Genomic DNA, 26,409 nt, shown 5'->3' on the forward strand with positions numbered 1-26,409 from the left:
CTTTCTTTCTTTCTTTCTTTCTTTCTTTCTTTCTTTCTTTCTCTTTCTTTCCTCTCTTTCTTTCTTTCTCCTTCCTTCCTTCCTTCCTTCCCTCCTTCCTTCCCTCCTTCCTTCCCTCCTTCCTTCCTTCCTTCCTTTCTTTCTTCCTTCCTCCCTCCCTCCCTCCCTCTCTCTCTCTCTCTCTCTCTCTCTCTTTCTTTCTTTCTTTTTCTTCTTTGTGAAATGGAATTTCACTCTTGTTGCCCAGGTTGGAGTGCAATGGCATGATCTCAGCTCACCGCAACCTCTGCCTCCCAGGTTCAAGCAATTCTCCTGCCTCAGCCTCCTGTGTAGCTGGTATTACAGGTATGTGCCACACCCAGCTAATTTTTGTATTTTTAGTAAAGATGGGGTTTCACCGTGTTGGTCAGGCTGGTCTCAAACTCCTGACATTGTGATCCACCCACCTCAGCCTCCCAAAGTGCTGGGATTACAGGTGTGAGCCGCTGTGCCCGGCATCTACCTTCAGCTATTATGAATAATGATGGTATGAACATTTGTGTATAAGTTTTTGTGTAGGCATATGCTTTCAGTTCTCTTGGGTGTATATCAAGGAATGGGATTACTGGCTAATATGGTAACTCTATGTTTAACTTGCTGAGGAACTGCAAAACTGTCTTCTAAATCAACTGCACCACTTCACCTTGTGTTCATTTAAGGAAGAGCTTATTCTTCTTTTTACCTGACAGTGCCTGACATACAGAAACTACCTATTTACTGTTAGATTGGATGGACGATCACTTTGCTCCACACCAAATGTCCTTCCAGTCTGGAACTGAAGGATACCCTGTTGAAGACCAGGACAGAGTGTGGCCCTAGTCTCCTTAATACCACCCATTAGCCTGTCAGGGGTTTTAATCAGTCACTTCATGTTTATTAAGCACCTACTTAATTGAGGATACATTGATTGGGGATACGTTGCTAAGTAATGCACAGTCTTCTAGTTAAAAAGATGGCCATTTAAGCAGATCACTAGAATGCTGTTGCTTAGTGATGTTCTGGAATATAAGATGGGCAAGAGGTTCACAACTCTGCCTGGGAGAATTAGTGAAGGCCTCACAGAGGAAAGGATACTTTAGCTGAGTTTGAGCATTAAGCAGCAGTAACCAGAGAAGAAATATGATACAGGGGGTGAACTAAATGAAGCATTTTGCTAGAGACAGAGAACAAACCAAGACATGAACAGTTAAATTCCAAGTAAATTTCCCTAGTAAAATTCCAAGGTAACAGAAGTAGAATTCAGGTTCTTCTTTCACTTGTCATTCTTCCTTCATTTGCCATCCTTCTTTCACTTGTCATCCCTGGGCTGAGTTTAATGTAATGCATGAGGGTTGAGCAGTTTGACAAAGCATCTTGGGTCAGCTTGGTTCTCTGGCTGAAACAGTCCTTCTTCTTTGGAGTGATAGTTTGACCAATCCAAATAGGTTGATAGTTTGACCAATCTGGTTGGGGCCCCAGGAACCGCAGGGAAAGCCACAGCTATGGAAAGTGAGCAACCTGAATAGTGGGCTGATGTCTCCACATGCTTCTGATGCTTGGAGAGGGATGCCCATGAAAGAACCCTCCTAACCCAGTCCACACCCTGCCATGCTCTGGTGTTCCTCCCACTTGAGGTTCAACCTATGCCCATCCACCTATTCAATATAAGTGAATCAACTGTTTGTCCATTGATATAAACTGGAGAAAACAGAGGTAATTTCCTCCTGGGTTCTCGGGCTCCTTAAAGTAAATGACTGTAAGCTCACCCTACGGTAAGGGCCAAGACAGTTCAGAGTGAGTCAAACTGGTTAAAGACTTGAGTCTTTACTTCTCTCCTAAGCCAAATTTCTGACTCAAGGCATTCTGCCAACACAGGAGAATAGAACAAGGGGGAAATGTCTGTGGGTAAATGGCTGTGCTGGGCGCAGTGGCTCATGCCTGTAATCCCAGCACTTTGGGAAGCTGAGGTGGGTGGATCACCTGAGGTGGGGAGTTCGAGACCAACCTGACCAACATGGAGAAACCTGTCTCTACTAAAAATACAGAATTAACCAGGCGTGGTGGTGCATGCCTGTAATCCCAGCTGTTCGGTAGACTGAGGCAGGAGAATCACTTGAACCTGGGAGGCAGAGGTTGCGGTGAGCAGAGATGGCGCCACTGCACTCCAGCCTGGGCAACAAGAGTGAAAATCAGAAAGAAAGGAAAAAAGAAGGAAGGGAGGGAGGGAGGGAGGGAGGGAGGAAGGAAGGAAGGAAGGAAGGAAGGAAAGAAGGGAGGGAAAGAAAGAAAGCTACATACTTGCTTTCAAGGTAGTGCAACCAAGCCAAAGGTTTTAAAATATATGCTGTGTTTACTTACTTCTTTCTACTCATTGCCTATCTGGGTGTTTAGAGGCGGTGTTTTATGAGTGACACAACAAAGGTCTAGTGGCACCCAGATTTATAGTTTGTTTTTATGTCTTAGATTCAGAACAGATGGGAGAAGAGATGGAGGACAGAACAATGAGAATTCCCTATGCACTCTCGGTTCTAACCAATGCCAACGAAAATCTCTCCAGACTAAAAACTAGTGTCACTTATCCACATGTTCACGGGGCGTATGAACGTTCTTATGACAGCCTTTTCTGTATTTCTGAATAAACAAATGTGAAGAATTTGGAATAATGTCTAGTGAATAATATGCACCATAAAAACGTTAGGGTCATTATCGTTATCTAGCCTCATCTCTCAAGCTACGTATGAACTTCCCTGTAATCGAAGATCTTACCATCTTTCTCTTTTTCCCCTCAAAACACCTAGCACGGTGTTTTTATTTGTTGTCGTGATTAGGACCTTAAACAAGTTCCTCTCCCTTTGAGAGCTCAGATAGGACCACTGGGAGGTGGTGTGTAGAGTCCAACGTGAGTCCACAAAACAAATTGGCACCCTCTGTTTACAAGCGACTGTCCTGAGCCTAGGTCCTCTGTAGAGTCAACAGTATCAATACATGAACGTATGGGAGTGAGGCCAGGTGAGCATGATTCCCGCTCCTAGGAGGTCTCAACCGTCAGTCCGCAGACGGGGCGGGTGGGACTCCAAGGCGCTCCCCATTCCCTGCCATTTCCCTGTCGATGCTTTCTGCGTTGCCTAGTGCCTGGACGGCCTGCCCCAGGGGGCGCAGAGGGGAAGGATCCCGGCTTCGGCTGCCGGCTGGGGCCCAGGGAATCGCGGGGAAGCGAGGCTGCGGCGCAGGAGGCTCAGCCAGCAGATCACGGCGGCGCCCGGCCCGTGCCCCCGCCCCGGCTCTCCGGCTGCCCAATCAGAGAGCGGCTCGGGAGCGCGCCGCGGCCAATTAGGAGCGGCGGGAGCGGCGCCGGGAGCCGGCGGGCGCTGAGCGAGCCCGAGACTCTGGAGCCGGTGGCGGCGCTGCGGCCGGGAGGAGGGCGGCGAAAGCAGCGCGGCCGGGTGAGGTTTCCGCGGCCAGACCAGCCGGCTCTGCCGCGGCGAACTTCCCGCGGACGCTGGGGACCTGCGGATCGCGGCACAGGTAACTGTACCCGGCGCCCCGCAGCAGGAGGGCGAGCGCGCCCCCTGAGAGGGGCGCCGCAGGTGGAGCGGGCGGGGGGCGGGTCGGCCGCGAGGTCCTAGCGCCGCGGTGCCCCCTGGCGCCCCCGAGCCTGCCCCGCCGAGCCATGCGGAGGCGCGGCGTTTCCACCAGCTGCAGGCGTCCCGGGGTGGGAGAGGACGAAGGGACTCTGCCTGAGGCAGATGGGGGTGGAGGAGGACTCCTGCGACCCCCGGCCCCATACACAGACACTTTTGATCGACGGGTGTCTTCGAGTTAGGGACGCCCAGGATGTCTTCATTGGCCCGAGTGGGGAGGCGACAACAGGTGTCCCGGGGGACTGTGCTTCCCTGAACTCCCCTCGCCTGAAAGCCCGGCCTTGGCGCCGCGCCTCACCTTCGGGGTGTCGGGAGGCGGGACCCCAGCCTGGCCTCAGGCGTTCTGCCCGCTGGACAGCGCCCAGAGGCTGCCTGGACGCGGGGCTTGGATGGAGTTTCCTCTGCGCGTTGCCAAGCAATTTGCCTGACACCCGCCTCTCGCTGGGATGAAGAGTTGAAGATGAGACTGTGTGCGTGTGTGTGCATTCGTGCTGCGTGTGTGTGCAACCCTTACTGGAAGGAGCTGCCTGAGGGCTGTGAGTGAATCATTAACTGTGCTTTTGTGCAGCTCCTAGCCTCTGTCTGCCTCCCCGCCTCTTCCGACGCTCCCCGTTTTCCCCTCGGGCAGGTCGTCTTGGCTTTCCGTGCCTCCCTCTTCTGATCTGTAAGGTGGCGATCATGATTGCACCGGCCTGATAGCGTTGTTTTGAGGATCATACGAGCCAATGCCTGAAAAACACCGGTTTTTCAGCGCTAAGCACTTAATAAATACTGGTTCTTATTATTTATTATACGGAGTGAACGGCCTTTTAAAGAGTAAATCAGACGTGTCCAAACTGGCCTAGCAACCATTTGCAGCTCTGAACAGCTTTCTACACTTGAAAGGAAAAAATGCTATTATTAATGATACTGATGGTATCTTTTAAAGGTAACATATCCTTTTGGTGGGGCAATAAAAACCTGATTCATTGGGATGGTTAGAGAAATCAATGTATTCCAACTAGCAACTGAGAAAAGCTTTGTGACCCTTGAAAAAATTGGTATAAATATCGTGTGAAAATAATATCATGGTAGTTTGTTAAATATTCACCTTTCATTAGCATGGCTGATTTGGGGGTAGTATTTGAAGGTTTTTATGCTTTTTACTCCTCTCTTAAACAAAAAAGTAAAATTAAAAAGAGAGGCAGGGAGAAAGAGAGAGAGAGGAAAAACTCAACCACACAACAAAAATGTCAGTGGCTCATAGAAACCTAAAATTGCAGTTGCTACTTTTAGGTGTTTTTTTCCTATGCCTGACCTGGGTGATCTGGTTTAATTCTTTGTCACTATGTCACTTTTCTTTTCTTGGTTAATCTGAAGAATCACATAATTGGCCCCTTTTATTTTTATTTTTAAAACGTAAAATATTGGTCAGATGCAGTGGCTCATGCCTGTAATCCCAGCACTTTGGGAGGCCAAGGTGGGTGGATCACTTGAGGTAAGGAGTTCGAGACCAGCCTGACCAACAATGAAGAAACCCTGTCTCTACTAACAATACAAAATTAGCTGGGTGTGGTGGTGTATGCTGTAATCCCAGCTACATGGGAGGCTGATGCAGGAGATTCACTTGAACCTAGGAGACAGAGGTTGCGGTGAGCTGAGATCACACCATTGCATTCCAGCCTGGGCAACGAGAGGGAAACTCCGTCTCAAAAAAAGAAAAAAAAAACAAACCTTAAAATATCGACATGTAGAGACCTACTCAGAGTTTTGAACCCTCTGCTCACTTGCCTCCTACCCTGTGACGAATCCCGAAAAACCTTCTCAAAGCTTCTCTAGGGTTATGTCAGTGGGAATCTGTTTTACCACTCCATACTACCTGCTACCCCCCAACCCACAGGCTAGGACCTGGGGAAAGACGCAAATAAAATACCCCAGTTATTGTAGAGTCTCCTGTGCTTTTGCCAGGAGCCTTGGAATGAATACATTGGCTTAGAGGAAATGCTTATCTTCTCGGGGGTAAGAAGCCAACTTCCAGATGCAATCTTTCAAGTCTCAAATTAGCATGGCAGCCCTTTCAGTTGTTGATAAGGGGACTTTTACTCTCCCCAGTGGAGTGGGAGGATCTGAAGCTTGCTGCTAAGGGAGAGTAAGAGAGTGTTGGGCAGGGCAAAGATTCCTGAGTTCAGAGCCAGACCCCCACCTGGTGAGATCTCAGACTGTGGCTGACTCTGGGAAACTTCCACAAGTCGCTTTGTTTTTCCAAGCCAGGCTTCTGCTTTATAAAATGAATTGTTCAATTTTTAATTTCATTGTTATTTTTTCTTAGAGGTTGTTCTAAGGATAATAGTAATGAATGGAGAAGCCCTGGCACAGTTCCAGCGACATGGTTACAGGTCTGTAGCATCCAGAGAAGATCTTAAAAGTTATACCTGGGGAAGACAAAAAGCTTGATTGAGGGGTAACACTTGAGCTGAGTATAGAATGATGAGCAAGTCTCTTGTGCAGTCAGGGGTGAGGTGGGATTGGAAAGAAGGCAGAGCAAAGAAGGGAAGACATTACAGAATGAGAGAAGTGATCAAAAGTACTAATACAGTCAGCTTACGGTAAATAGCAAGTAACCCCCAAATCTCAGTAATTTACAACAACCAAGATTTATTTCTCTCTCATGCTGTATGTACAGTGTAAGTCGGTGATTGTTCTCCCCTTCATTTGTCATCATTCTGGGACCCACTGAGGCTTAAGAAACACCCTCTCTCTGGGACAATGTGGATCTTATTTATGGCAAAAGGAAAAAGGACATGATAGAACAAAACTCTGGCACCTAAAGTCTGCTCAGAAATAGCAGCCGTCACTTCATCTCTCATGCTGTTGGTCAAGGTAACTCACATGGCAAAGCCTGCTGTCAGTGGTATGGGGAAGTCTAAACCAGCTACAGACAGCGAGGTATGGCTGAGCAGGAGGAAAAGTGCTGAAGGAAACAAGGTCAGGAGGTGGCCCAGCGGCAGATGTTGAAAGGCCCTGGGTCGCGTGCTAGGGGATTGGGACTTTATCTCATGGCAGGGAGCAGCCACTGAAGAGTTTTGAGTTGGGCTTTGACAGGGTCAGATTTTCTGGCTCAACACATGTCTCTAGTGGCCATGTGGAGAGAAGATTGAAATAGGTGAGAAAAAGCAAGAGGTGATGAGGGCAGGGCAAATACAGCGGCCTCTAATCTCTCTCTCACCATGTGTCACATGACTTCAGATTCCACGACTAGAAACTGATTTATTTGGCTCTTGAGCGGCTTGCCTTCTTCACAAGTTCTCTCCTAAAATGTACGTGCTCTCTCATCTTGAAGTTGTTATTTTATATCCTCTGAAGCAGAGGTTCTCAAACGTTAGTGTGCATCGGATCACCTGGAGGGTCTGAGAGAATGCAGATTGCTGGGCTGGGCGCCTGAAGTTCCTGAATCAGTCAGCCTGGTCTGGGGCCTGGAAATGAGTATTTCCGACAAATGCTCAGGTGATACTGATGCCACTGGTTTCACACTTTGAAAACCACTAAACTAAAGGGAGACATTAAGATGTGATTGAGATAAATACCTGAATGGAAGAGTCCAATGGAAGGAGGAAAAGGGCTGAAAGGTCTCAGCATTTTCCATCAGGTTTGCTGAAGGCTGGCTCTGGCCATGAGCAGTAGGCGCTATAAGAGTAACTGATTCTCTAGATGTATATTCAATTGCAGATGCAGTGTTCATAGTGAGGAAATGAAAAAAGCTTGGGCCCAGAGAAGCATACAAGTGGTGCTTTGACGTGTCCTGTCCCTTTGTAATTTTGCCCAGACTTCCCATCTTGTCATCTAGCACACACCCATTTGTCTGGCTCCAGACCTCTCACTCAAGTCTGTCCGTTTATTCCAATCCTGATCCATCAAACTTCTTGTCATTCCAGTTATAATTTTTTCTGGAGCCGAGCTTGCCCACTGGGTGGACATTTGGCTGACTTTTGATATAGTCAGACCAAGAAATTACTTGCTTTACTTGAGGTCACCTTCATAATTAAACATCTGTGCCATGTGGTCATACAGATTGTGATCAGTACCCCCCACCTCCAAGATAAATAACCCCTTGAGAACCCAAGATTGTCCATGGTTTGGCTTATACTAGGAGATGGAACAAGTTATTACAATTCCCCCTAACTGTGACTCATCACTCCTGTAACAACAGGGCATGCCAGAAATGGACGTAAAGGAGAAAATATGTTGGGGTGTATATCATGACACAGGAAATAAAACACAGCGAGTGTCTTTTTTTTTTAAACTCTATTTTGCTCAATCATAGACATGGCACAAATTTGAAGCCTGCCTAGGGTCCTGATAAATCAGTGGTGTGCCAGCATGTGACAGAGAGCGTGTAAATGCCTGAATTACTTCTAGGATCACCAGTCTAGGATCACCATTTTAAGTGCTGACTACCAGCTTAGAATATTTGTTTCAAGTTCAGTTGAGTGCAGAATTATCCATTGGGGTATGAATAGAAAATTCTAGAAATTCAATATGCATTTTTTTTTTTTTTTTGAGGTAGAGTTTTGCTCTTGTCACCCAGGCTGGAGTGCAGTGGTGTGATCTCGGCTCACTGCAGCTTCTACCTCCCAGGTTCCAGGGATTCTCCTTCCTCAGCCTCCCAAGTACCTGGGATGATGGGTGCCCACCACCATGCCCAGCTAATTTTTTTTTTTTGAGACACAGTTTCACTCTTGTTGCTCAGGCTGGAGTGTGATGCGTAATCTTGGCTCACTGCAACCTTTGGCTCCCAGATTCAAGCAATTCTCCTGCCTCAGCCTCCCTAGTAGCTGGGATTACAGAAATGCGCTGCCACACCTGGCTAATTTTTTTTTTTTTTTGAGACAGAGTTTCGCTGTTGTTACCCAAACTGGAGTGCAATGGCACGATGTCGTCTCACCACAACCTCCGCCTCCTGGGTTCAAGCAATTCTCCTGCCTCAGCCTCCCGAGTAGCAGGGATTACAGGTGTGCACCACTATGCCCAGCTAATTTTTGTATTTTTAGTAGAGACGGGGTTTCACCTTGTTGACCAGGATGGTCTCGATCTCTTGACCTCATGATCCACCTGCCTCGGCCTCCCAAAGTGTTGGGATTATGGGCGTAAGCCACCGCGCCCAGCCAATTTTGTATTTTTAGTAGAGACAGGGTTTCACCATGTTGGTCTCGCTGGTCTTGAACTCCAGACCTCAGGTAATCCGCCTGCCTTGGCCTCCCAAAGTGCTGGGATTACAGGCATGAGGCACTGCACCTGGCCGCAGCTAATTTTTGTATTTTTAGTAGAGATGAGATTTCACTATGTTGGCCAGGCTGGTCTAGAACACCTGACCTCAACTGATCCACTTGCTTCAGCCTTTCAAAGTGCTAGGATTATAGGCGTGAGCCACTGCATCCAGCTTTCTATATGCATATTAAATGTGTATAAAATAGGAAATGTTATGATGAGCTCATACTATAAAATAAAGTGAGATTTGAAAAGATCCTTGTTCCAGTTGAGATTTGACGGACAAGTCATACCTTGAAGATGTGCTTTCAGAAACAGGAAAAATTCCCCCAGGATTCTATGAACCTTCCCAGAGGTGGATAAGAAAGCTTGGAACCATAACCTCTGTCCTGGCGGCCTGAAGCCAACTGTTTCCTTCTCCAGGTCATTTTGGCAAGCCAGCAATTTTTCCCCCTCCTGCAGCTGTGCCCTCAGCACTGCCCTTACTTTGTCTACTCAACGGTGAACTACCACAGTTCCCTCCAGCTCAGGTTTCCAGGAAACCTGGCCTAAAATTTCAAAAGGTGCAGCAAACAAAACCGTGGATGCACCTGTGACAGCCAGTGAGAGAAGGGACACTTAAACCAGCCAGGGAGATTTCAGATGCTGAACAATTCATTAGAAGGTGCTGCCATCCTCACACCTGTAATCCCAGCACTTTGGGAGGCTGAGGCGGGCAGATCACGAGGTTAGGAGTTCGAGACCAGCCCGACCAACATGGTGAAACCCCATCTCTACTAAAAATACAAAAATTAGCCAGGCATGGTGGCGTGCACCTGTAATCCTAGCTACTAAGGAGGCTGAGGCAGGAGAATTGCTTGGACCCGGGAGGTGGAGGTTGCAAAAGAGATTACACCACTGCACTCCAGCCTGGTAGACAGAGCGAGACTCCAACAAAAAAAAAAAAAAAAAAAAAAAAAAGAAGGTGCTGTCATCCCCACTGCATAACATTTACCTAGCAATTTGATATTTAAGAAATGTTAGGTATCAAATCATAGAAAAATATTATCTTTTATTATCTAATTATATTAAATATATATATGCTTATATATCATATGTATTTTTTCATATTTCTAGCACTTTCAGGAGGCAGACTTCTAGTGTTATTGCTGTCTTTCTGAAATGCAGTAACAAAAATAGAAACAGTTGGCCAAACTTCTATAGATAGATAGGGGCAGGATTGAAACTCAAGGTCCCCTGAGTTTTTCATTCATAATGTACACCTTTGTCACCCCAGCTGGCTGCCTTATTAACTTGGACAGGTTCCCTGAAGTGGCCTCACTAACTGGCAAGGGGTGGTCAGTGTTCCTTGTGATGTTTTGTCACAACGAGGAATGTGAAGCTGCTTTGCAGATTGCTAATGGCTCAGTGCAACCTTTGGGAGGTGGGTGCACGTGAGTGGTATTGACCATCTGCTGAGTGCAAAGGTTTGAGGAAAATGTTATGAGGAATTCAGAGAATTATGATGCTCAGTCTCTGACACAGCCTCTATGCTGAGAGCGAAAAGGCATAATATTTATGTAAAATCAATAATAGGTAAACCACAGTGAGACCAGCAGTAAGCATATAATCCAAGGGGCTACCAAGGGCTGTGAATTCGGACAGAGAGTCTTTCCCAGATTGTGCTGCCCTGGGAAGCTTCAGGGAGGAGCAGCTACTCGGGCTGGATGGAGAAATAGGATTTAGCTAGGTGGGAACCCTGGTCCTCAGGGAGTAGACCTGAGTGAACCGTGCCTCTGCACTGGTCCACAAGCCTTTTCAGGCCCATTCACTGGGCTACTGTGTCTGAAGTAAAGGGGTCAAGTGGGAGAGAAGGGAAGTCGGACCTAGATGACTTCTTTTGTTTGTTTGTTTTTGAGATGGAGTCTCACTTTGTCACCCAGGCTGGAGCTCAGTGGCACAATCTCGGCTCATTGCAACCTCCGCCTCCAAAGTTCAAGCAGTTGTCCTGCCTTAGCCTCCTGAGTAACTGGGATTACAGGTGCCCACCATCATGCCCGGCTAATTATTTGTATTTTTAGTAGAGATGGCTTTTCACCTTGCTGGCCAGGCTGGTCTCAAACTCCTGACCTCAGGTGATCTGCCTGCCTTGGCCTCCCAAAGTACTGGGATCACAGGCGTGAGCCACTGCACCCGGCCTAAATGACTTCTTAACACTTTCCTTTCTTGACTGCCATCAGACTATTTAATCTTTGTGAAATTATGAAAAGCACTATTTAATCTGAATGGCTTGCATAACCTACAAATGAAGCCATTCAGCGATTAGTAGATGAATAACACTGGACTCTGCTTTGACCCTCTTTACATGTTTATTGTATTAGTAGGAAAGCACTTTGGAGCTAAATATGTCAAACATCTATATAAATAAAATCTAATCCTATCATAACCTCTGTCAAACTTGCAGGCAGTTGGTCTTACTCCATTTGTAATATAACCTGGAAAGGTCAAGTGACTTGTTTAAAGTCATGCAGAAATCCCCTGGCGCTTCTATAATAACTGACCCCACTTCCCCTGACATTTGGTGGTGTCTAGCTTAAGTCGCCTCACATACCTTCATAAGCATGGTGACACTAAGAATGACACTAAGATGACACTAGGGCCCCTGTCATCTAGATAGGATTTCTCCTCATATTATACCCCATGGGGGCTCTCAGCTGTGACCCCCAAAAGGTCCTTGTTAACGTTAAGCTTGGGGTGAAATCACTGAAAGCTTCTCTTTCAGGCTTCTCCCTGGCTTCCATTGAAAGAAGGTATCATTTTAGTGCTGTGTGTCCATGCAAACACACCATCTGAATGAAACGGCATTCTCAAGCATTTTTCATGCCCAATGCCAAGAAGTATAGTGGGACTATCAGTGGCTTTCTATCTATCTGAACTTTGGATTTAGACATTAGACCCTTGCCAGCTTGATAGAATCCCTCCATTGGCTGCCTTTTGAAGTTAGCTAACTGGTTTAAAAAAACCAAATGGGATACTTTAAATGAAAACAGACTTTATTTCACTGTTTGCCTTAGAAACCAAAAACATTTGTCTTAAGCTTTTTTTTTTTTTTTTTTTTTTGAGACAGTGTCACTGTGTTGCCCAGGCTGGAGTGCAGTGGCAGGATCTCAGCTGATTGCAGCCTCTGCCTCCTGGGTTCAAGTGATTCTCATGTCTCAACTTTGCAAGTAGCTGGGACTACAGGGAAGCTGCCTACTTTTTGAATTTTTAGTAGAGACAAGGTTTGGCCATGTTGCAAGGCTGGTCTCAAACTCCTGGCCTTAAGCAACCCACCCACCTTGGCCTCCCAAAGTGCTGGGATTACAGGTGTGAGTCGCCATGCCCGGCCCATTTTTCTTAAGCTTTTAAAAGAGAATAATGATAATGCCATGGTTAAGTGGATAAAGCTGGGGTGATCCATATTTGGTAGACACATCCAGTTATATGTTGTTTAAATGTTATTATGTGAACTCAGAGCTGTCAAAAATACGTTTTAATTGTGTATTTCCTCATCCTTGCCAAACATAAAATACTCATATTTTTTCTGGATTCATTCCATGTCCCTACATTTCCCTCCACTTCAGATTTCGGAACAGTTGAAGGGTAGAAAACTTTTATGGTTGCTGAAATTATAAAAAACACTGTCAATAGCTATCATGAATTGCATTTTACCTCCTCTGCTGAACCCTGATACTATGTTACCTTTCTTGATTTGCAACTCAACACTGTAAGGTCTGGAGGAGTAGCATCTCATTTTATACCAGAGAAAAACAGAGGCTGGGGCTAAGGACTTTGTCAAAGGTTGTAATGGAGCTGGGCTTTAAACCTACCTCTCTTAATCTCTTAGATCTAGAATCTATGCCCTGAGTCACTGTGTTATCTGGAAGCAAAAGGCAATGTGCTCTCAAGAGTTAACAGGGGCTATCTGTCCACTCTGGCCACACCCTGGGAAATGCCTGGTAGGAGGAAAACTCCTTTTTTTTTTTTTTGAGACGGAGTTTCAATCATGTTACCCAGGCTGGAGTGCAATGGCACGATCTCGGCTCACCGCAACCTCCGCCTCCTGGGTTCAGGCAATTCTCCTGCCTCAGCCTCCTGAGTAGCTGGGATTACAGGCACGCACCACCATGCCCAGCTAATTTTTTGTATTTTTGGTAGTGACGGGGTTTCACCATGTTGACCAGGATGGTCTCGATCTCTTGACCTCGTGATCCACCCGCCTCGGCCTCCCAAAGTGCTGGGATTACAGGCTTGAGCCACCGCGCCCGGCTTTTTTTTTTTTTTTTTTGTGACTCCTTTTGTTTTTGCAGGGTCAGTTCACAGTATCAGCAGGGCAGTCAAAGCACACTTCTTTCTCTCTCTCTTTCTTTTTTTTTTATTACTCTCTAATACTTATTATTTTTGTTACGATCTCTGGAAAGGCAGCTAGTTAGGGAGTGAGGATCTATTTGAGTAAATCCCCGCATGTTTCTCAGTCACCACCCATCAACCTAATTGACACAGGCAGGGCTGTGCTGTCTGCAACACAGCTGGCGCCTCCAGCTGTGCCATCCATCACACTCAGGCACCCTGGAGTGCACATGCTCTGCTTCTGGTTGATTTTAAGTTCCCGATGCCTGAGCAGGCCTTGGGGAGGCAGTCCCGAGGACTCAGAGTTGTTTGCTGTCGCATGTCAGACTCTGATCTGGGTGACTTGTGACATTCTGTCATTTGGTTGCCCTTTTCCCATGAAGGGTGTACAGAATATGCACCCAGAAATGTCAGGCACTTTGCAGAGGTCGGTCTTGGCCATAAGAAAGCCAGATAAGAGTGCAGGTTCATTTATATATGTTTCTACTCATAGGAAAACAACTCACAAGGCAAAAAAGCACATCTCATGGATGGAACATGGTGAAGTGGTTACGAGAACAGACTTTGGAGCCAGACTGCCTGGGTTTGAATTGTGCAGTTTCAGGTAAGTTATTTAATTTCCTTGAGCCTCAGTTTCCTTGTAAACTGAGAGGGTAATAGCAGAGCCTACTTCATAGGGTTATGAGGATTATATGATTATTTAATTAAATGAGCAGTAAAGCACTTTGATATTAGTGTCTGAGAGATGAGAAGTATCACATAAGTGTTTATCAAATAGCACATAAAAATAAAGTGGTAGGTGGACATCATGGTACTTAACTGACTACCTCAGTTAAGATACGGTGAAATACACTCAAATGAAATCTTATGAAGTGTACTAGGGAAACTAGCCATTTTTTTTTTTTTTTTTTTTTTTGACGGAGTTTCACTCTTGTTACCCAGGCTGGAGTGCAATGGTGCGATCTCGGCTCACCGCAACCTCCGCCTCCCCGGTTCAGGCAATTCTCCTGCCTCAACCTCCTGAGTAACTGGGATTACAGGCACGCGCCACCATGCCCAGCTAATGTTTTGTATTTTTAGTAGAGACGGGGTTTCACCATGTTGACCAGGATGGTCTCGATCTCTTGACCTCGTGATCCACCCGCCTCGGCCTCCCACAGTGCTGGGATTACAGGCTTGAGCCACCGCGCCCGGCCTGAAACTAGCCATTTTAAAGATTCACGTGAGAAGTATGTTGGTAAACTGCCTTTTTGTAAAATGAACGTGAGAGAAACTGTGTCAGAGGAAAAGAGAGGTCAAGGTTGGATAACTCGATGTTTTCGGCCGGGGGGACTGGAAAGGTAGAGTGCCATCATCTTGGTTGGGCAGGGCTTCTGCCACAATAGTTTCAGGGGAGGGAGAATCGCTGGTCAAATCTGGATTTGAGAGTCTTGAAAGGTGTTGAAGCGAAGATGTTCAGTGAGCACCAGGAAAAGTCAATTGAGAAGTCAAGGCCAGAAGCATCCGTGTGGGGGTCCCTAGCTTACAGATGGACTCTAAAGCTGTGAAGGAATGAAGGTATTTAACTGTTGGAGAAGGAGTCCTAGGGTTGAATCAGGGGACATGCTAGCTCCAGTGGGAAATCCAAGCTGGGCTTGAGTTTTCTAGTTTGTGCTTTTCTTCACTTTGCCAGTATAAAATGAGGTATGGACTTATTGGCATTTTCTTTGGGTGGTTTTATCATTTGAGCTCTATAATGCCATGGTTAAGTGACTGAGTTAAGACTAGAGTCAGATACCATTTCACCTCTTACTATCTTTCTGCCCTTGGGCAACTTACTTAGTCTCTGAGACTCATTTTCTTTGCCTATGAGTTGAGAACTGGTGGTTAAAAATGCCCGTCTCATAGACGTGAAGGCTCAGTAAGTGCTACACTGACGCTATGAAGCTGTTCACCACTTTATCTCTTGAAAGATTCTCACCGTTCATGTAAATTTGTTAAAAGTGGAGAGTAGTGACAGTCACGCAGGTTTAAAGCCCTTTGAATTTTCCCTAAGTTGGAATCCACATTTTAATTCAACTATTCAACTCATATTGCCACTGTTTTTCTTCTTTTTTAAAAAAAAAGACCAGAAAGAGGTCAGGGAGATACTACAATAAACACACATATATGCCAGCTACTTATGTTTTCTCTGTACAGTAATTGAAACACTACATCCAGTGATCAGATCTGGCCTCTATATGTGCTAATTGCTACAAAAATCACAGATGCTCAAGCATTCAGAGATAAAGAAAACAAACACAGAACAAAAGGGGTACCACTGGATGACAGTGTTTCAGTATTATGTATAATAACCTCATGTTTGCTCTTTGCTACCATGAGCCAGGTAAGAAGGTTCTCTCATTCTTCCCTAAGATACTAACTGAGCTTTTCTCCTTTTTTTTTTTTTTTTTTTTTTTTTAATGTCAGAGTTTCAATCTGTTGCCCAGGCTGGAGTGCAGTGATGCGATCTTGGCTCACTGCAACCTCTGCCTCCCGGGTTTAAGCAATTCTCCTGCCTAAGCCTCCCAAGTAGCTGGGATTACAGGGATGGGCCACCATGCCCGGCTAATTTTGTGTTTTTAGTGGAGATGGAGTTTCACTGTGTTGGCTAGGCTGGTCTCGAACTCCTGACCTCAAGTGATCCACCCACCTCAGCCTCCCAAAGTGGTGGGATTTCAGGGGTAAGCCACTGAGCCCAGTCTTCTTTGCTATGTTAAATCTAAGTTTTACACTTGGTTGGAAAATTCCTCTACTCCATTTTATTTCACTCGGCAAGTAATAATAATCTGAATGTGTTTCTAAAAAACTCTTCACCCTGAAAGCTAAATAAAAACCCAGAGATATGGCGAATCACATTCTGAAGTCTTGTCACTCCATCCTCTGATTAGTATGTCTGCTCTGTTTGCATTTATGGTTTATATGCTTTGAATTTGTGGCTTTTCTGTTTTGCAAGAGTTACTGTCAGTGAGACGTCTACCAAAAGAAATACTGCTATTAGTGGTGTCGGGACCAACTGTATTTAACAGTGTGGTGTGTTTCTAAATCCCTACTATGGTTTTTGAGAAACCGTCTCTAGATGGGTGTGGATGATGTGAGGACTGAAAGTAAAAACTTCAGAAACAACATAGCAGAAACATTAATAGGAAATATTAAAACATTAATAGGAGCTTCCAGTGATTAAATTTTTCTTTTGGTCTTTCAGGTTGAGGAAGTAAAGAGAATAGGCATAAATGGTGGGAAATTTACATCAGCTTGAAAAAAACAATAGAATACATCATTCTGAGATGAGAGCCCAGGAAGTCATAAGGTCAAAGGATCCTGTCCCATTTGTCTGTGGTGACAGTCTCTCCTCCCCCTACAAGGAATGCCTTACCTTTAAACAATGGAAGTGTCCCTGAGAAGTTGAAGAAATTCATGCCGATGGAATTTTAAAAATCAAATCATTTTAGAAGTACCCAGTGATTATACTTTTCTGTATTTTCCAGTTTTTTTAGTGAGAGTGTATTCTATTTATGATAAAAACAGAAATCAGAAAAATAATTTTTTTTTGATACAGAATCTTGCTTTGTCGCCCAGGCTGCAGTGCAGCAGCATGATCTCGGCTCACTGCAACCTCTGCTTCCCATATTCAAGTGATTCTCCCGCCTCACTCTCCTGAATAGTTGGGGTTACAAGCGTGAGCCACCACTCCCAGCTAATTTTTGCAGTTTTAGTAGAGATGGGGTTTCACCATGTTTGCTAGGCTGGTCTCTAACTCCTGACTTCAAGTGATTCGCCTGCCTCGGCCTTCCAAAGTGCTGGGATTACAGGCATGAGTCACCGTGCCCCATTTGGAAAAATAAATGTAAAAGAAGGAAATAAACTAGGAGAGTGGGGATGAATGAGTTGTCACCATTGAAAGGTGCTCATTTGCTCACATTTTATAATGTGAGAATTCTTTTGTCCTGCAAGTTGTGACACTTGATAACATACCTGCTCTCCACATCTAGAATTTACTTTAAAAGTAGGGGATTTCATGTATCAAAACCCCAGATTCTACTCTACCAAAGCAGCCAGGCCTCAGTCAACAGACATTGACTTTTACGCTGTGCCAAGCCCACCCAGTGTGTCCCAGTTCCTTGTGGCTGTCCCTGGCAGTTGGAGACGCCCACATGCCCCTGCCTTCAGTCAGCAGACACAAACTTGGTATGCGTCCGTGTCTTGTTTGTGAGAGGCCTGGTTCACAAGGATAACGCTGCAATCAGCCTGGGGCCCCTGCGGAGCTGCAGCCTGCGGTTTGGTGTTGGGCTGTTTTGGTTTTATGCCCATGCGTCTGTTTTGTTGGGGGAAGAGGGAGGGGAGGGATTCTCAGAAAAGGGAAGGAGGTATCCTCCACTTTGCTGAAAACGGAAATAAGGAATTATCAGTTCAGGGTCAGTAAAAGCCACAGTGCCTGGCTTCCTTCTGCTGGGCTCCTCTGGAATGATTTTGTTTTGTTTTGAAAGGCCTGAAAGCAATTTGAGCCAGATAAAATGGTTCTATGGTGGCAGCTTGTAACAGGGAGTCCGCAGATCCCTAGGACTTTGAGAAGTGTGTCTGTGAAGTGCCTTAAATTATAAATAATGTTGCATGTATGTGTATTTTTCCAGAGATGAGAGTCTTTGGGTTAAATTATATCACAAAGAGATTCAGAGAGCTATATTTTTTTTGTTTAAAAGCTAAGAACCAGTTTCAAGGAGAGGCCTTCAAGTCTGAGTTGTATATCTTGGTCTTGGCCCCAACTTGAGAACTCTTCCTGATTGGTGACTTGTATACGTAGTGATAGTATCAAGAAAAGTGTGCACAGCACCTAAGGTATACCTATAGAAGGTATATTGCAGGAAGATGAAGAAGGTTTCACTTCTTCAAGTGCTGGAAAGCTGGACATCTAGAAATCTTAGGCGGACCCACTGAAGCCCATGCACTTAATGAAGCCCATGCTGCAGAAAGATGAAGGTTTCATTTCTTCAGCTGCTGAAAACTCGGACACCCAGAAATCTGTGACCCCTGCAGTTCTGTCCAAATGCCTCCTACTCTCCCTTTTCTCAAGCCCACTCAGAGCTCCCTTAATATTCTGTATTATCAGAGTATTGACGAGTTGGAATGAACACAAATCTCTCTTTTACCTGGTGTCTTGGTATGTTTGTGTTGCTGTTGAGGAACACCTGAGATTGGGTGATTTATAAAGAAAAGAGATTTATTTGGTTCACAGTTCTGCAGGCTGTACAAGAAGCATGGCACCAACATCTGCTTCTACTGAGGGAATCAGGTTGTTTCCACTCTGAATGGAAGGTGAAGGGGACCCAGGTGTGCAGAGAGCACATAGCAAGACAGCAGAAACAAGAGAAAAAGGAAGAGATGCCAGGCTCTTTTCAACATCGGTTCTCGTGGGAACTAAATGAGAACTCACTCCTGTGAGGATGGCACCAAGCCATTCCTAGGGATCTGGACCCGTAACCCAACATCGAGGATCAAACTTTAACAGGAGACTCGGCAGGGTCGAATAAACTATATCCAAATCTGGTCTTCCTCTAAATTCTAGGAGAATCCAGGCCCTCATGATGGTGGCAAGACAACATATTTATAAGAAACTTCCAAGTGGCTGTTTATCCTGTGCCCAACACAAATGACCTTCCCCAGGGTTCCAACCTTGGTTCTTGTTTTTCCTCTTATTATTCTCTCTGAGTGACCCAATCCAAACCCCTAGCTTCCAGTGGCCTTGCGGTCTGTGTTGTTAGCACTCACCTCTCTTCTCTGAGCTCAAAATCTGCCTATTTAACAGGTCCTAAACATCTCAACGTGGCTGTCCCATGGGCCCGTCAAATTGCTGGGCCTAATGCTGAATTTATCACATCCCTTCTACCTCCCAAGCATTGTTCCTCCTGAAGTCCTTATTTTTGTAAATGGCACAAAAATTGATCCAGTTTTTCAAAGATTTTTTTCATCTGCCTACCACACCATTACTTCCACAATCTCAGTGAGTCCAAAAAGGATTCTATCCCCATATCTTGATGATATTACATCCTGAATGGCTGTAAAAACACCCTTCCCCTCTACACCCCATCTTGTGATGCCTAATCACTATACTAGCTGGTCTTCTCACTCTCCGGTCAATCTTCCTCATTGCTTCCAGAATGACCTTTTTCTAAAGAACAAATTGGGTCATGTTGTTTCCCTGCCTAAATTGTTTAATCGATCTCCATTGCCTTTATGACAAAACCTAACCTTCTTGGTGTGGCCTGCCGGGGCCTGTCTGACCTGACTCTTAGCTCTCCAGCCTCCGTCGTGCTCTTCTCCTTCTGGCTCATTGCTTCATCAAAGTAAATCACCTATAGTTCAGAAAACACATCTTTTCATTCATCTTCTGGACTCAGTATGGGCATATGACATATTTAGTGCAGCTGTTTTGAGTGGAGTCCTTGAAAAAACTATCACCCTTCACATTCCAAGTCAGGTAACAAAAAGACATTGTCACGCCATCTCAGTGCTTCATCCCATCCCTGCCTCCCTGACCTATTTCTAACATTAATGCTGAATCTCAAGCCATCCTTAAACATGAACTCATTTCTGGGCCTCTCCTCCTCCCTTCACATCATGTCTTATTCGTCTCTGCAGATCTCACCCCATCTGTGACACACACTGCAGGGTTTGGGGTTGGTGATGGGTGATGTTCAGGTATGAGATTAGGAAGGGAGCAGGTCTGGGGATGGGTGTAGGAATCAGGGAGGTTGCATATACACCTTTTGGTAGCAAACAGTAGTTTTGCATGTTAACATGACTGTTTAGTCATGGCTAAGTGAAATGGTACTCTCTGATTGACCGTTTTGTATTGTCATGCTTTGTTCTTATAGATGCCATTCTGCCAGTTTGGAATGTCCATTTTCTCCACCAGCGACCCCTGCCTCACAGAACTAATTTTTATTCATCTTTCAACCTCTTGGCCGGTTGTTGCCTTCCTTGTTATTCTTCACTGACCACCCTAGGTGTCACTCCTGTGCACTCATGCCACTGTTACATTTTCCTGAGGTTGCCCTGATCACACTGTACTGTGATTATAATATTTGCCTGTCTTTCTCTCTCCAAGGCAGGGGCTGGATCTTAGTCCTCTCTCTGCTCTTAGAATTTCACAAGAACATCCCTAGCAATAGGAGATGCTGATTAAATGCTTATTGAATGAATGAATGAATGGGTGATGTTTTATGATGGGCTTTTAAAAACCTGCAGAAGCTCCATAAGCATAAATGACCCAGAGTCCAACAAGACCTATAGATCATCTGTTTTATATTCTATGTATGTGGCATTGCATACCAGCATTGATTCTTATCCAAATTTTGACTTTCCATATTGGCTACCTCTTAGGCACATCTCAAGCCTTCTTAGCCCCACCTGTCTTTGGGCCATTGGACTGAACCATTCTGCCGTCCAGGGCTACTACTGCAGGCCCTCTCACCACTTTCGGACTCATGAAGTAGCACATTGAAGGGTGTGGAATCTGGATTTCTCACCTGCTGCTAACAGAGCTAGAAGATGCACCCCCAAAATCTGGGGTGTTGGGCCAACATGGTATGAACTCTTACTAAAGGGGAATAAGAGACAGATGGGAGCTGGCAGGTACATTTCTTGAAGGTTTTGAGGTACCACAGTTCCTAACAGCCTCTCTGACTCAGCAGCAAGTTGATTCTTGTGAAGCCATGAGCATGAGCCACCACACCCAGCCAGAGATCTGATGGTTTTATAAAGAGAAGTTCCCCTGCACAAACTCTCTTCGCCTGCTGTCATCCACGTAAGATGTGATTTGCTCCTCCTTCCCTTCTGCCACAACTGTGAGGCTTCCCCAGCCACGTGGAACTATATGTCCAATTAAACCTTTTTCTTTTGTAAATTGCCCAGTCTCGGGTATATCTTTGTATGAAAATGGACTAATACACTTTCCTTCTGTGTAATTGGCACTGAGCACTAGAAATGCTGCCAGGAAGGGCACAGTCCATCCCTCTAGAAGCTGAACTCTGGGAAGCTATCTCTTTTTTTTTTTCTTTTTTTTTTTTTTTTTTTTTTAGACGGGGTTTTACTCGTTACCCAGGCTGGAGTACAATGGTGCCATCTCGGCTCACTGCAATCTCCGCCTCCTGGGTTCAGGCAATTCTCCTGCCTCAGCCTCCTGAGTCGCTGGGATTACAGGCACGCACCACCATGCCCAGCTAATGTTTTGTATTTTTGGTAGAGACGGGGTTTCACCATGTTGACCTGGAACCACCCAAGGCCCTTTACATCTCTCCTCAGCATTTGACACTAGAGAAAACTTCCTTCTTTTTAAAAATTCCTTCCTGCCATCATGACCTGAAGCCCTCTGTTTTTTTCCTCTCTCTCTCTCTGTCTGTCTGGCTTTGTCACCTGAGGGCGTAACTTCCCCCTTCCCAGCCTCACTCCCATATGTAGACATGTTCCAAGAGTCAGTCATTTGCTTCTGTCTTTTTACTTCCCCTCTTGATAACCTATTCATTTTCTTGGCTTCATACATTGTACTTTCTTGGGTGACTCTAAAATCTCACTTTTTGCCTGTAATTTTTCTCTAGGCACCAAATTTACATTTTCACAGTCTTTGCATCTCAACATATCCCAGAAACTTATTTTCTGTCCTGTCTCCAATTAATTGCACAGTTTAAGGGACCACTTCTAGTTTCCTTAGGGTTTGTATTGAGGTCTTCTCTGCCCTTATCTCAGCTACTGTGGCACTACTATTCTATCACCCAAGTTGAATTGCTGTTTCCTATCACTGTTGTTTCTTCTGTTCTGTTGAGTAAAGAACAAGTCCAAGGATTCCTATGGCTATAGGTGTTTTCTCTACTTTCACCTTTTTGCCCGGTCAAGGTTTTCTCCTGAACATTCAACATTTCTTTTCTTTTCTTTTTTTTTGAGGCAGAGTCTTGCTCTGTCGCCCAGGCTGGAGTGCAGTGGCTTGAACTCAGCTAACTGCAATCTCTGCCTCCCGGGTTCATGCCATTCTCTGCCTCAGACTCCTGAGTAGCTGGGATTACAGGTACCCGCCACCACGCCAAGCTAATTTTTATATTTTTAGTAGAGATAGGATTTCACCATCTTGACCAGGCTGTTCTTGAACTCCTGGCCTTGTGATCCGCCACCTTGGCCTCCCAAAATGCTGGGATTATAGGCATGAGCCACTGCGTCTGGCCCATTTCTTTGCTTTTCTGCAGTGTGGATGGTGATGTGGGAGGGCCTGCACTGTTGCAGAGCGGGTGGGTGAATAGCTCTAGGGGCAGCGTCAGATAAGAGCACGTGATTTATATTGCATCGTGTGTGAATGGCGCCTTCTGGAGTTGTGCAACACAGTGCCGTGGGAGTATGAGCATGCAAGGGATGGAGCATCACTGAGTCCGCCTGTTCCTTGACAGGAACAAGTTGAAGGGAGTTGGCAGTTCAACCCAGAAGGAAAGTTTGCTTTTTACAAAAGAGGAAGGGGGAAATAGTTTTTCCTCTGCGTCATCTACCTGGGGAATAAAGCCCTGTGTTTTTCTAGACAAATCTGCATTGGCTGACTTCATCATAGAGCCACCCACTAAGCTTGAGATCTGTGACCTAGAGCTCTGTTTTCCTCTAATCATTGTTATTCTTGGTATAGAGAATGTTGGCAGGAGCTTTAAAAATAAAGGCTTTGTGTGCCTGCAGCTATCCTGATACATTAGTATAAAACCAAATTCTCATGTCACAACTGGACTCCCTTGGATATGGTTTTCATATGGCCCAAGGAGGTTGGTCATAGCTCTGGTCACAGTGCTGCCTCCTGTTGACTGTAATGGCCCTGATGACTTGGCCACACCAGTATAGGATACCTTGGCTGATGCTTATAGCAGCAGTGTCTTCTGTTCAGAGGCCTGTGGAGCACCCAGACAGGCAGGTTGCCACCTTCCACTGCACAGGCTGTGTGGTACACAGTCTTTGTGGGCGTGGCTCACATAGATGACCATGGGAATGGTCCCTGAAGTCGTCCACTGTGGTCACCCTGCCTCTGGTACCTTCTCTTACTTCTCATTTCCAGACCAACTGATGCCTCGCATTGAGCCAGTGAGGTTCTCAGGCTGAAGCTCACACCACTGTTTCCTTTTTTCCCCAAATTTCTAACCTCTCCTCCTTCTTTGCAGTTTGACTTCCTGAATGCCATGACCACAGGAATGAAATCAGCAAGTTCTTGTCTTCTCTCTTCACCAGGCTAACGCCTACTCAACCTTTATGGGTAGAAATAACAATGGTAATAGATAGCATTGACTGAGTGCTTATTATTGATGAAAAGATTTGCCGGCAGCATCTTTTTTCATCTTGCAGAATCTCTGACGTAGATACTTCCAAATGAAACTCAGGCTTAGAGCATTTCAGAGACAGAGATGTTCCATGGCTAGAGTTAACAATGGGGGATTTGGCCTGCTGCCTGAAGAGCTTGTGCTCTGAATCAGTGTGCTAGGCATCCCCCTAAGACTCAGGTTAAACACAGCCTCTTCCAAGAAGCCTCTCTGGACTCTCCACACCCTGCCCCTGACCTTTGGTCATGCTCCTTAGTAACCTGTGCTGTCACTGAAGTTCAGGGCCTCTCAGAGGTGGTGGAGAGAGACCTATGTTCTTTGCTTTTTCTGAGTTCCCAGAATATTAAAAACTGAAGCAGCTCCAAGACAGGATTAGAAAAATACTATGATTTTTTAGAGAGATATATATATATTTGAGATGGAGTTTTGCTTTGTTACCCAGGCTGGAGTGCAATGGCGTGATCTCGGCTCACTGCAATCTCTACCTCCTGGTTTCAAGCAATTCTTCTGCCTCAGCTCCCCGAGTAGCTGGGATTACAGGTATGAGCCACAATGCCCAGCTAATTTTTGTATTTTTAGTAGAGAGGGGGTTTCACCATGTTAGTCAGGCTGATCTCGAACTCCCAACCTCAGGTGATCCACCTGCCTCGGCCTCCCAAAGTGCTGGGATTACAGGCCTGAGCCACCGTGCCCGGCTTGGATATATTTTCTTCTCTGATTTGACCAAATTAAAACCTTAAATGTATAATCACATGCATAGAAAACCCACAATGTAATATAATTTTGCAATGTGCAAGGCAGCTATAGGAGTTACAAAAGATATTTATTGAACTCTGCATGCAGAGTGATCTGATAATGGGACATGAATTTAAGGTTGTAGGAGACACATTTCGTATCAATCCTTTGGGTGTCATGTTTGAAGTTCTTTGTGAGTATGAAATCATTGGCTAATTGGCCTTTCTGGAATCTGGATTAATTATTTATGTATCCCCAACATCTATCAGAGTGTCAGGGCTTGGCCCGTTAGGGGCTCTTAATTGGTCTTGGTTGATTGAATGAATGAGCCAATGAATTGTCTGTGAAGAGTCTCAGGCATCAGAAAGATTTTAGTTAGAATCCCAGACTACTCTTTCCTACTCTCTGACCGTGAGCGCGTTACGTAACCTCTCTGGCCTCAGCTTTTGTCATCTCTGAAATGCTGGTCTTAGTAATAATAGTACCTACCTCATAAGGTTGATTAGAGGAACAAAGGAGGTAATGTACCTCATCTATAGGATGGCAAAAGTGAGTCTGTTATGAACAGAGCTTGGGTCCAGGGCAGGGGTGGTAGGAGACAGGTCATTGGCATCATTGTCAGCAAAGCAAGAGCCAGTCCAGCTGCTTCCCTTCTCTCTGCCTTTGTGTCCTCAACCAGCCATGGAGAAGAAGGATTGGTGGTCCCAGGAGAGTCTCCAAAACACCTGACTTTGTTCCCAGGGCCCTTAGCCCCTTTCCACATTCTGCCAATTGATGGACAACAATGAGCAGACCTTACCTTTGAAATAACACTCTGCAGCCCACCAAGCGTCCTCACCCACATCAGTCCACCAAGCATTCTCACCCACATTATTAAATGAAGTAATAAAATCATTATTTTAATAATTTGCATTATCTCATTTAATAATTACTCTTTTAATCAATATTAAATGGCCTGCAGTATCAGGAAATTCCTGCTCTTGTTATATCATGCCTGGCACCTTCTCGCCTAGTGGCAGAGTTATCGTGGAGGATATTTGTTCCTATATTTACTGAGTTATTTGGCAATATCTTCATTTTTTTTTAAAATTTAGGATTCAAAGAATCTCATGGAGAAAAGCTCCATTTTAAACTCTTCTGTTTCCACATGGCCAGATAGTGGGCTGCTTGGTCCAGGACCTCTAACTCTTATACGCTCTTGTATTGAGCAGGGCACAGAGGCACTCCCTATCTGGGACTCCACCATGTTCTCTGTCCATTTGGAGTCATGGGGTTCCAAAACTTGGATGGAGCTTTTTATGTGTGAGCATCCACATTGCCCTGGCATGTGAGAGCACTGGCCACTTCTTTTCTTTTGCTACAGCTTCTTCCTAGATAACTGGATCCATTCTGTCTGATGATGATGTCCTGATTTGTATCTCTAACCTCAAGCTTCAAACGCAAAAGTCCAAGCACCTAGTTGACATCTCTCTTGGATGTCTAATGAGCACCCCAAATGTATCGTATTTTAAAAGAAATGCTTATTTACTCCCAGATCCTAACTCTCTCTACCTCGGTCATTGGCATTATCACCCACCCTGTCCTCCAGCAGAATTCCAGAAGTTCCACCCCTGCCCCTCCTCCCATGTGACATCCATCAGTAAGTCCGGTAGACCCTATCTCTGAAATATATCTCAGATCATGTCTCTTTCTCTTTATTTCCGTTGTTTCATCCAGACTCTGGCCATCACCATCTTTTTTTTCTTTATAAAGAAATAAACCACTTTATTCTCAATGTTGCTAGTATTTTAAATTCCAATAGTAAGAATGCTTTTAATGTTTGATTAAATGTTGCTAATATTAGGCCGGGCGCGGTGGCTCAAGCCTGTAATCCCAGCACTTTGGGAGGCCGAGGCGGGTGGATCACGAGGTCAAGAGATCGAGACCATCCTGGTCAACATGGTGAAACCCTGTCTCTACTAAAACTACAAAAAATTAGCTGGGCATGGTGGTGCGTGCCTGTAATCCCAGCTACTCAGGAGGCTGAGGCAGGAGAATTGCCTGAACCCAGG

At 45.3% G+C, this 26,409-nt stretch overlaps 1 protein-coding gene across 7 annotated transcripts in view; it reads left to right on the top strand.

Annotated features, from left to right (window-relative positions):
* Positions 1-3,400: 3,400 nt before the first annotated feature.
* STON2 (stonin 2) overlaps positions 3,401-26,409 on the top strand; it is a 174,781-nt gene continuing 151,772 nt past the window's right edge. For 5 of the 7 annotated variants that reach the window (XR_004271754.1, XM_032287712.1, XM_032287714.1 and 2 more), the window contains exons 1-2: positions 3,401-3,543; positions 13,765-13,875. The gene's annotated coding sequence lies outside the window, so the exon portion shown is untranslated. Of the gene's footprint in view, positions 3,544-3,707; positions 4,329-13,764; positions 13,876-26,409 lie in introns of those variants that run through there. The other 2 variants (XM_032287709.1, XM_032287711.1) reach the window with 2 other exon arrangements.

Source organism: Sapajus apella, unplaced genomic scaffold, assembly GCF_009761245.1.
Source record: "Sapajus apella isolate SASKATOON/1434 unplaced genomic scaffold, GSC_monkey_1.0 scaffold20, whole genome shotgun sequence".
NCBI classification, from domain to species: Eukaryota; Metazoa; Chordata; class Mammalia; order Primates; family Cebidae; genus Sapajus; species Sapajus apella.